Here is a 10,019-nt window from a genome sequence, read left to right as displayed (position 1 = left end):
ATTGCCCTTTCAACGAAGGAGCAGCTAGGCCTGGAATACGGTCTGGTTGACAATGTTGCTGTATTCTCAGTGTCCCGTAGCTTGTTCTCAGCATCATTCTGTGTTGCTTATGCACTTCATGACTATCTTGGCGATTGGTCATTTAAGGTAGCAGACCATTACATCAAAGATGAGGTTGTTGTCAAGTTTGACAACCTGTTCTGTGTGAATGTTGTGCATGGAAAAAATTTCAAGCAAGGTGCAACCTCCAACAATTATGCAGTTATGATGACTACCAAAGTTGTGGAGCTGAAGCCTTGCAAGCCTGATTGGTTTGGTCTTACAAAGACTCAGATCATTCGACCTGCCACTTCCTCAGACAGTGCCTCTATTGTCGATGCTGGTGCTGCTGAAGCTGCCAAACCTAGTGGAAGTGGGTCTGTTTGAGGAAAGAAAACACTTTATCTGTTTTATGACTAATTATCTATCTATTTGTAAGGTTTATAAATTAGTGAACTACGAGCTACCTCTTGTTTTCTTGTTGTTAAATGTAATGACAGATGTTTTGAGCCTTGTTTGAATGGAGTGTGTGTAAACTATGTTTTTATCAACATGGTCTTTTGAAGTTTGTAATGTTCCTGATTTCTTTCTTATTTTTTGTTATTTTTTTCAAACATGAAACACATGTGTGTTCGTAGGAACTAATGAGTTATCTAATGTGACCATTTTACTTATCTAATGTGCTTCGTGGATCAAAGTTATCTAATGTGACCAGTTTACTTATCTAATGTGACCAGTTTACTTATCTAAAGTGCTCCTACCATGCAGCTAGCCGTGTGTCTATCTGGAGTACATCTATGGTTTTCGTTTGATGGCTGCACTCCCGTGGCTATACAGGTGCCCTCTCGTGCCTATAGGGGCTGGACTCCCGTGCCTATAAGGGATGCACTCCCGTGCGTGTTAGTGGTTGCACACCTATGGCTGTACATGTTGTCCTCCCGTGCCTATAGGGGTTGTGGCTCCGTGCCTGTAGGGGCTGGACTCCCGTGCCAATAAGGGATGCACTCCCGTGCCTGTTAGTGCCTGCACTACCCTTTCTGTACAGGCTATCCTCCCATGCCTATAGGGGCTGCACTCCCGTGCCTGTTAGCAGCTGCACTCCAGTGCCTATAAGGGCTGCACTGTCGTGCCTGTTAGTGGCTGCACTTCCGTGGCTGTAGAGGCTGTCCTCCCGTACCTATAGGGGTTGTGGCTCCGTGCCTGTAGGGTCAGGACTCCCGTGCCTATAAGGGATGCTCTCCCGTGCCTGTTAGCGGCTGCACTCCCGTGGCTGTAGAGGTTGTCCTCCCGTGCCTATAGGGGCTGCACTGTCGTGCCTGTTAGCGGCTGCACTACCGTGCATGTAGAGGTTGCACTCCCGTGCCTGTTAGCGGCTGCACTGCCGTGCCTGTTAGTGGCTGCACTCCCGTGGCTGCAGAGACTGTCCTCCCGTGCCTATAGGGGTTGTGGCTCCGTGCCTGTAGGGCTGGACTCCCGTGCCTATAGGGGTTGCACTCCCTTGCCTGTTAGCAGCTGCACTGCCGTGTCTGTAGAGGCTGCACTCCCGTGGTTGTATGGCTGTCCTCCCGTGCCTATAGGGGTTGTGGCTCCATGCCTGTAGGGGAAGGACTCCCGTGCCTACAAGGGATGCACTCCCGTGCCTATTAGTGGCTGCACTCCCATGGCTGTAGAGGCTGTCCTCCCGTGCCTATAGGGGCTGCACTCCCGTGCGTGTTAGCGGTTGCACTCCCGTGCCTATAAGGGATGCACTGTCGTGGACCTACCGTGTACACATCCATGGTTTTCGTTTTACATCACCGAAGTTCGTGGCAAAAAACTATCCCTATTAACTTCAAGGCACCGGCCGCGTTGATGCTTACATTCTTACGTCCATAATTCTTACAAAAGCATGCAAACATAGAAAAAGTACTACATACCTACTCCTCATCGGAGTTGTTAACTACCTCCTCCGGCACCGGCTCCTCCTCCACTTCGGACTCGTCTGCCGCCATTTCCGCGTCAAGTACCTGGAATAAAGTGTCCTCGTCCGCCTGCATCTGCCATATAAGTTGCATGTTGGCCTCCACTTTGGCTTCATCCTTGATGGTCTCCATGATGGCCTGCTGCAAGTCCTCATCGTCTTCCATCTGGTCCTCCTCATCTTCGTCCATTAGATCCTCATCGTCATCGTCTTTCGTCTGCTCCTCGTCGTCGTCTTCTGTCTGCTCCTTCCCCTCATCGTCTTCCGTCTGCTCCTCCTCCTCGCCTTCTGTCTGCTCCTCCTCCTCCATTAGATCTGGCAGGTGCCCTCCTTACTCGTCTTCCGTCCGCTCCTCGTCGTCGTCTTCTGTCTGCTCCTTCTCCTCATCGTCTTTCATCTGCTCCTCCTCCTTGCCTTCTGTCTGCTCCTCCTCCTCCTTCTCATCTTCTGTCTGCTCCTGCTCCTCCTCATCGTCTTCCGTTTGCTCCTCCTCCTTATCTTCATCGTCTTCCGTCTGCTCCTCCTCCTTGTCTTCCGTCTGATACTGCTCCTCCTCCAGTTCGGTCTCGTCTACCGCCATTTCCGCGTCAGGTACGTCGAATAGAGCATCCTCCTCCGCATGCATCTGCCGTATAACTCGCTGGTTGGCCTCCAGTTCAGCCTCATCCTGGATGGACTCCATGATGGCCTGTTGCTCCACAATCATCTCGACTACTGTGAGTGACTCCTCCATTCGTCCTCTTCCTCATCTTGTGGCTGCTCCTCCTCCTCGTCTTCTGTCTGCTCCTCCTCCTCATCTTCCTCCATTAGATCCGGCAGGTGCCCTCCTTCCTCGTCTTCTGTATGCTCCTCCTCCTCCTCGTCTTCCGTCTGCTCCTGCTCCTCCTCCTCGTATTCCGTCTGCTCCTGCTCCTCCTCCTCGTCTTCCGTCTTCTCCTGCTCCTCCTCCTCGTCTTCCGTCTGCTCCTGCTCCTCCTCCTTGTCTTCTGGTAGTTGCCTTTCTTCCTCGTCTTCCTTGGACTGATTCGTCTGATTCTTCTCATCCTCCTCGTGCTCCCGCGAGTCCGGAGGCAAGCCGGCAGTGATCCGGGTGGCGCGCCTAGATTGGATATCTGCCTCAATCTGCATCCGATGCTCAGGAGTGAGCATGGCGTAGGTGGTGATCTTACGGCGGACCATGACGACACTCGGGGGGGGGGGTGGCCGGAGAGGAAACGAAATCTTAGATATAGAAGAAAGGAATGGCTCAGGTGGAGGGGCGGAGAGGAAACAGGTAGGCTTAAATAACGGGAATTGCTTTTGGTCGGCGAGCCAGACGGGTGACACGTGGCGTTCACACCACAGCGACGAGGGCGACGGCGCATGGATGCATTTTTTAAAGTGTCATGTACACAAACAGTCACACGAAACAAAAACTGCATCTCCACGCATTTACACAAAGTTACTATTAACCTACTTAAATGTGGCAACCCCACCCCCACCCCTCCACACACCCTCACTACCACTCCACCGCTCCACACACCCCACTACCCCACTACTACGGTTCAGAGTCCCCAGGGGCTGCACTCCAGTGCTTATAGGGGCTGCGCTCCAGTGCTTATAGGGGCCGCGCTCCTGTGCCTCTAGGGGTTGTGCTCCCGTGCCTATAGGGGCTGCACTCCCATGCCTTTTAGTGGTCGCAGTGCCGTGCCTGTTAGAGGCTGCACTCCAGTGCCTATAGGGGCTGCGCTCCCGTGCCTTTTAGCGGCTGCACTCCCGTGCCTACAGGGCCTGCACTCCAGTGCTTATAGGGGCTGCGCTCCCGTGCCTTTTAGTGGCCGCAGTGTCGTGCCTGTTAGAGGCTGCACTCCAGTGCCTACAGGGGCTGCACTGCCGTGCCTACAGGGCGTGCACTCCAGTGCTTATTGGGGATGTGGCTCCCGTGCCTCTAGGGGCTGCTCTCCTGTGCTTATAGGGGCTGCGCTCCCGTGCCTTTTAGTGGCCGCAGTGTCGTGCCTGTTAAAGGTTGCACTCTAGTGCCTATAGGGGTTGCGCTCCCGTGCCTACAGGGACTACACTCCCGTGCCTTTTAGCAGCTGCACTACCGTGCCTACAGTGGCTGCACTCGAGTGCTTATAGGGGTTGTGGCTCCCGTGCCTCTAGGGGCTGCGCTCCCGTGCTTATAGGGGCTGCGCTCCCGTGCCTTTTAGTGGCCGCAGTGTCGTGCCTGTTAGAGGCTGCATTCCAGTGCCTATAGGGGTTGCGCTCTCGTGCCTACAGGGACTGCACTCCCGTGCCTTTTAGCAGCTGCACTGCCGTGCCTACAGTGGTTGCACTCCACTGCACTTACGAATGGTAAATATTACATAGTTCAAATGATGAAGATTACATAGTTCAAGTGATGAAGATTACATAGTTCAAATGATCCAGATTACATAGTTCAAATGATAAACATTAGATAACAGCCTGAGGGATACATGACATTGAATGATGAAGATTACATAGTTCAAATGATCCAGATTACAGAGTTCAAATGATAAAGATTAGATAACAGGCTGATGGATACATGACATTGTAGTGCCAAATGATGAAGATTACATAGTTCAAATGATGAAGATTACATAGTTCAAATGATCCAGATTACATAGTTCAAATGATAAAGATTAGATAACAAGCTGATGGATACATGATATTGTAGTGCCAAATGACAAAAATTACATAGCCTAATTGTCATTAGGTCCAGGATTGCAGCAAATGACATCATTTCTTTCTTTGACCCATGCTCAACGAGAAGCCTGCTTCGGCTGTGGCGAAAAAGGTTGCTTTACTAACCAATCAATGACCTGCCCATGGTTGTGAATGTTAAAATGTTCATGTTCTTCCCTTGTTGCACAGAGAGCAACTTGTATTGCAAGATCACGTCGACAATATTTTTCCCTCTTCTTCAGCTTGGTGATCTTGCGCTCCTTTTTGTCGATTATTCTTTTCCAACATCCTTATAAAAATAGTAGTCTGAAAAGGCTCTACAAGCCGTATTCAACACATCAATCGCTTCCACCCAGTCGTTCATTTTTTCATCAATAAATTCGCGTTCACACTTCGCCACCGACTCAGCAGAAACCTCAGCGTAAATGAACGATGTCATCCTGCATTTCAGAGAATGACTATTCAATACGCACTAATTATTCGATACTCACCCAAGCAAGATTTTGCGCATTCCTATATTTCTAAGATAATTGCCAAAATAAATCCTAATCGATACTTCACTAAAACACATTTTGTTAACATTATAAGCTAAATTTTCCAAACAAGATATAACAATGCATGGCTTTGCGCACCAAAAAAGTGTGCGCTGCAGAAGGCCTCAGAGGCGTGCCTTTCGGCTAGTTGGTTCGAAGGAGAGGGCGCCCCTATACTTCGCTCTTTGCGAGCTAGGGTTTCTCTAAGAAGTAAATAATCTAAGATGTAATAATTGTAGCATAAAAAGAACATTTAACAAAAAAATGGATGAATCGGAGGAGAATACTACAAGGAACAAAGTTATGGAAAGATTTTTGTTAAGGAATCACCTTTTCGCGAGGATTCGATTGGGATCTTTGAGGGCAACGAGATAGGAGGAGAGAAGAATAGAAGCAGGAAGCTCGGGGCGAATGAATGGGGAAAGTGATTGTGGTGGGACCCGCACAACAACTCCATAATACTATATCGAAGCAGGTTCAGGACCCAGACGCCATTTCGCACCCTGCCGTTGTGAAGCTGACATGTGGATTCGTCGGCAAGCTGGCCCACATGTCAGTTGGTGAGCCTTCGCAAGAAGTTTTCACATGGTCCCACTCCACCACCAAACGTCGGAAAGCATGTACTTACCACCAACACCACCTTTGCTCCAATAATTACTCCGTCAATGCGAGCCTCTCTATATCTCCTAAACAGAGTTACTTGCTCTTCCGCTTTATCACCAGATCTGGTTCTTTTAGTTTAGCGCGTTCCCCTGTTTCTGTCTACGGTTCGTATGTCTTACTTAGATCTCCACTCTTTTTTGCAGTGTGAATTAGCTAGCATGCGTGGGATTCCTGTATATGTTACCTGTTTTTGAATATTCAATCTCTGCAACTAGTGGTAGATGTGTGAATTTTTTACATATAAACATTAACATCAAAGGATGTACATAACTATGTCCTCTTTTTTGATTAAATTGAGTGTATATCAGTAATGCATAGTCTTGTCATAAATGGATACACATGTTGTCAAATATCTATATAATTTTTTCCAATTCTGTTGCAACTCAGTCTTATATATTGTTTTATTTACACATATTTGCCATAAATCTGCTCCATCTCAGTCTTAAAAATTGTTTTGTATTCGCAGACAGCGATGAACTCCAATGTTTGCTGGAACCTCGATTGTGATGGTGGTGAATCAGCTGTTGACCACTCATTCATGATTGTCCCTTTGCCTCGTTGTTATGAGTCGTGCCTGGTAAATTTTCGGTGTCGGTAACAAGAACATTTTGTTTCGTGGCTTTGCCTCTACTGTTCTTACATAAGAGATATAAGTAGTGACACAAAATCATTCTTGTTAGTAGATTTTTTGCATGGTTATTCTGCTATACGATTCATACTTATTTTTTCTTCTTATTTGGCAGTATGTTCCTTGCTATTACCGGAAGCAGGTCCTCTCTTTGATTTCATTTTGGCAAGATGAAGCTTTAGATGAGGGTTTCGAAATTGATCGATCTAACCTTGTGTTTGGCACCGACGAGGAGTTGTCATACAATATTAAGTTTACTGATAGCGCTGACAGGTCCAAGTTTCATGGTCCTGGGTGGGAAAAGATGATTCACGACTATGATCTTTGTTACTGTGATATTATTAAACTGGATTTGCAAGGTGAAGATTTCTTCTTTCACATTGAAATGGAGTTGAATGAAGCTCGTGGGAGTCAGAAAGCCATTCCCAATCCTTCTATTGGTATGTTACACTCGCCTATAAAAAGATCATGCCATCTAAATCTCGACGAAGATTGTAGGACTGAATATTTATTTTTATTGTTCTGCCAACATTTATTTCTTAAGTCAGACACGTTGAATTATAGTTGATTTTATTGTTTCAGCTCTTGAAGACCTGAGTATATCCCAGAGAAACTACCTAGACAAGACTCTCTGCACCCAAGGCATAAAACTTTCATATACTGAAATGGTGTACGTGACCAGCCTCGTTATAAGTCCTAAAGACACCCCTCTGATTGCCTTCGTGCACTGTCTAAATTTTAGCAATGTTCACAAAGGTCGTTTGGTTAGTCACTTGTTGTTTCTCCAAATGTCATTCCCCTTGATACAATTTCACAACTTACAACGATTTGTTTTTGTACAGAAAATACCTGCTACTGTTGCCCGTGCTCTAAGGATGAAGGTTGGATATTCCTCTAAAGGGCAGCATCAGACTTGTTGAACTTTCTAGTTCCGTCGAATTCCCTGGCACGTACTGCTTGCACAAAGATGGAAGGTTGGCAATATCCGGGTTTTCTACTTTGACAAATGCAGCTGAATTGACAATAGACTCGGTTGTGCTCTTCACAATCAACAAGGGAGTCGTGGCCGATAAGGAGTTGCTATCACTTGTAGTTGCTGATCTCTACAGGAAAACTGTGTGAAGGGTGGTGCTTGTAATAGTTGAACAAACAAATCGTTCAACTTTTGCATCGCTTCTTAGCTAGACTAAAAACCGTGCATCTAGCCGGGTGCCTGTACCGCTTGGCCGTGCATCCCCTGATAACAAAACCATGCCTCTGGCGGAGGCACGACCGTGCCTCTCATTGATGTTAGGCACTTATCTCATTGCACATCATGAACCTTCAGAATGTGGTAGTCCAACTTGGAAACCCGTGTGTATCCTTAATGAAAAGGCGTCATTCTTTTGTCCTGATGACGTTGCAACTCTGATATTTTATTTTCCGGTATTTGTTTCAGAACATGCAGAGCGACAGAAAACATTTTGACCATGGCTCAGGTGACGTGCATTTTCTACCCGTATAGACATGCCTCTAATAATCGGAGTGCCTCTAATAATGCACCTCTGAAACTCATATGCTGTTTTCACATTGAGTCTCTCCAGTAACACCAGAGCCGTGCCTCTACAAGCAACATGTCACCGGTGACATTTGTAGGGTGAACAGATGGGTTACACGTGATTGACATAGAGGCAGTGAATGAAAAACCGTGCCTCTCCCGATGGAAACACCGTGCCTATGGCTGAAGCACAACCGTGCTTCTCCAAGAAAAAAGGGAGCCACTCCCGTGCCTTTAGAGTTAGCACAATTGGTGCCTCAAAAATAACAATGATATATGAAGTTATCTCATTACAGGGTTGTTTTTTGCTTTCACATCATGTACATTCTGGACTACAACTTGGTCTATCTGCCATGATTACCACCTACAAAACCTACAGCTGCGGCACTTAAATTCAGAATAGCACTGTCATTTGATGCGATAGGTGTGGCAGAAATTAAATTAGGCCATGGAAAAACCAACTCGCGGTTGAGGAACCGAGGAGTGTACCACTGCCACTCCCACTGGGCGGTTGCCACGTACAGAAACTGCAACACCCACTTTTTACTCAGACGAACTGCCTTCCGCTACACTACGAATCAACCGCAGAGAAAATACGTCGACCAAATTATACCATTTTCTCTCCAACTTCCGCAAAAAAAACACGCAAGACCACTGCCATGAAGGCCCGTGCGTTTTCTTAATGATAAGGCGTGCTTATTTTGGCCGTGCAGCCGTGACTCTCTGTGTGAACGTGTCATCCAAATGAGGACGTTACACGGGCACGACTGTCCAAAGGTGTACAATTCAGCGGAAATGTTTGCAATGAAGGTGGGGAGCAGTATCTTTTGTCAATGAAGCTGTGGCCCGAAAAATTCGCAAAAACTATAACTGAAAATGACATATTAACTCTTAATACGTTTAAACTTGTTCATACTTTGCTGTACCATAGAACTGAAATGAACTTGTTTAATCCATAAGAAAATGCATGATTACAACGAAAACTACAACGACAAGCAAATCTGTGTTTTGAAAAAGCAAACAACCTACTTGATGTAATCTAAAGCAAATGTGATCAGCAATCTAATATAACTAGAAAGCAACCCATCCAAATCTTCACCAGCCGTCATCTCCCCAGGTCCTGCCATGCTTCTTGGACTTCTCCAGCATTGCGCAGCGAAGTCCATCCCGAGTGACGGTGATGCGACTCCATATCTCGTACGCAACGTAAGCATCCTTTGTTGCGTACTGGACATGCTTCATGGACAAGGGCATGCACGCCCAGCGCTTGTGATCTTCGTTTGTAAGCTTTTGCTTCATGCTCATGTAGTAGTCATCAATGAGCATGCTGGAGACGTCACCAAGCGAGTCCATGTGCTTGGTGCTTCCGGGCACCCTCCATTCCTTCTGGATGTCGACAAAGTGCGCGATATGCAGGCCCACGCGATGCAGCTTCTCGATATCCTGGTCGATGGAAAAGCCAGCAAAAGTGTACCTTTGGTCAAGGAGGAAGTTGTCGAACACCGTGCACCTCTGTTGGGTGGTGCTCAGTTGGAATAGCAGCACCGACTAGGTTTTGCCGATGGACAGCTGGATGAGGGCGGCCTTCTTCTTGTGCGCTGCCTCGTAGGTGTACTCCACATCAACTCTGACGATCTTGTTGCATTTTATCTGGAGGTGTTGCTCGTACTGATCGATGATGGCCTCCACCTTCCGCAAGTCGTTGGTGTGGATTACGTGCAGCTTGGTGGTGCCGTGAGCCCAAACCTCCTTGAGTTCTCTGATGAACCCCATAGCATGCAGAAGAGTTTTTGTGGAAATCGATCAGCGGGCACACCGGCGTTGTCGACTGTATGTGGACGAGGTTCCATGCCACCATGCGAGAAGACCTCAATTTATAGGGTCGCATGGTTATAACCGATGAGTGCACGATCTCTCTTCAGATGCGTTCGTGCAGATCGTGGGTTTGCGACGCAACCGCTCGAATTCAGATGG

At 47.3% G+C, this 10,019-nt stretch overlaps 1 pseudogene; it reads right to left on the bottom strand.

Annotated features, from left to right (window-relative positions):
* Window positions 1-9,140: 9,140 nt before the first annotated feature.
* Window positions 9,141-9,818, bottom strand: LOC123431424 (annotated as a pseudogene).
* Between the last annotated feature and the right edge of the window lie 201 nt (window positions 9,819-10,019).

This window comes from Hordeum vulgare, chromosome 2H, assembly GCF_904849725.1.
Source record: "Hordeum vulgare subsp. vulgare chromosome 2H, MorexV3_pseudomolecules_assembly, whole genome shotgun sequence".
NCBI lineage: Eukaryota > Viridiplantae > Streptophyta > Magnoliopsida > Poales > Poaceae > Hordeum > Hordeum vulgare.
Note: the sequence above shows the minus strand (reverse complement) of the source record. Positions and strands in the feature narration are given on the sequence as shown.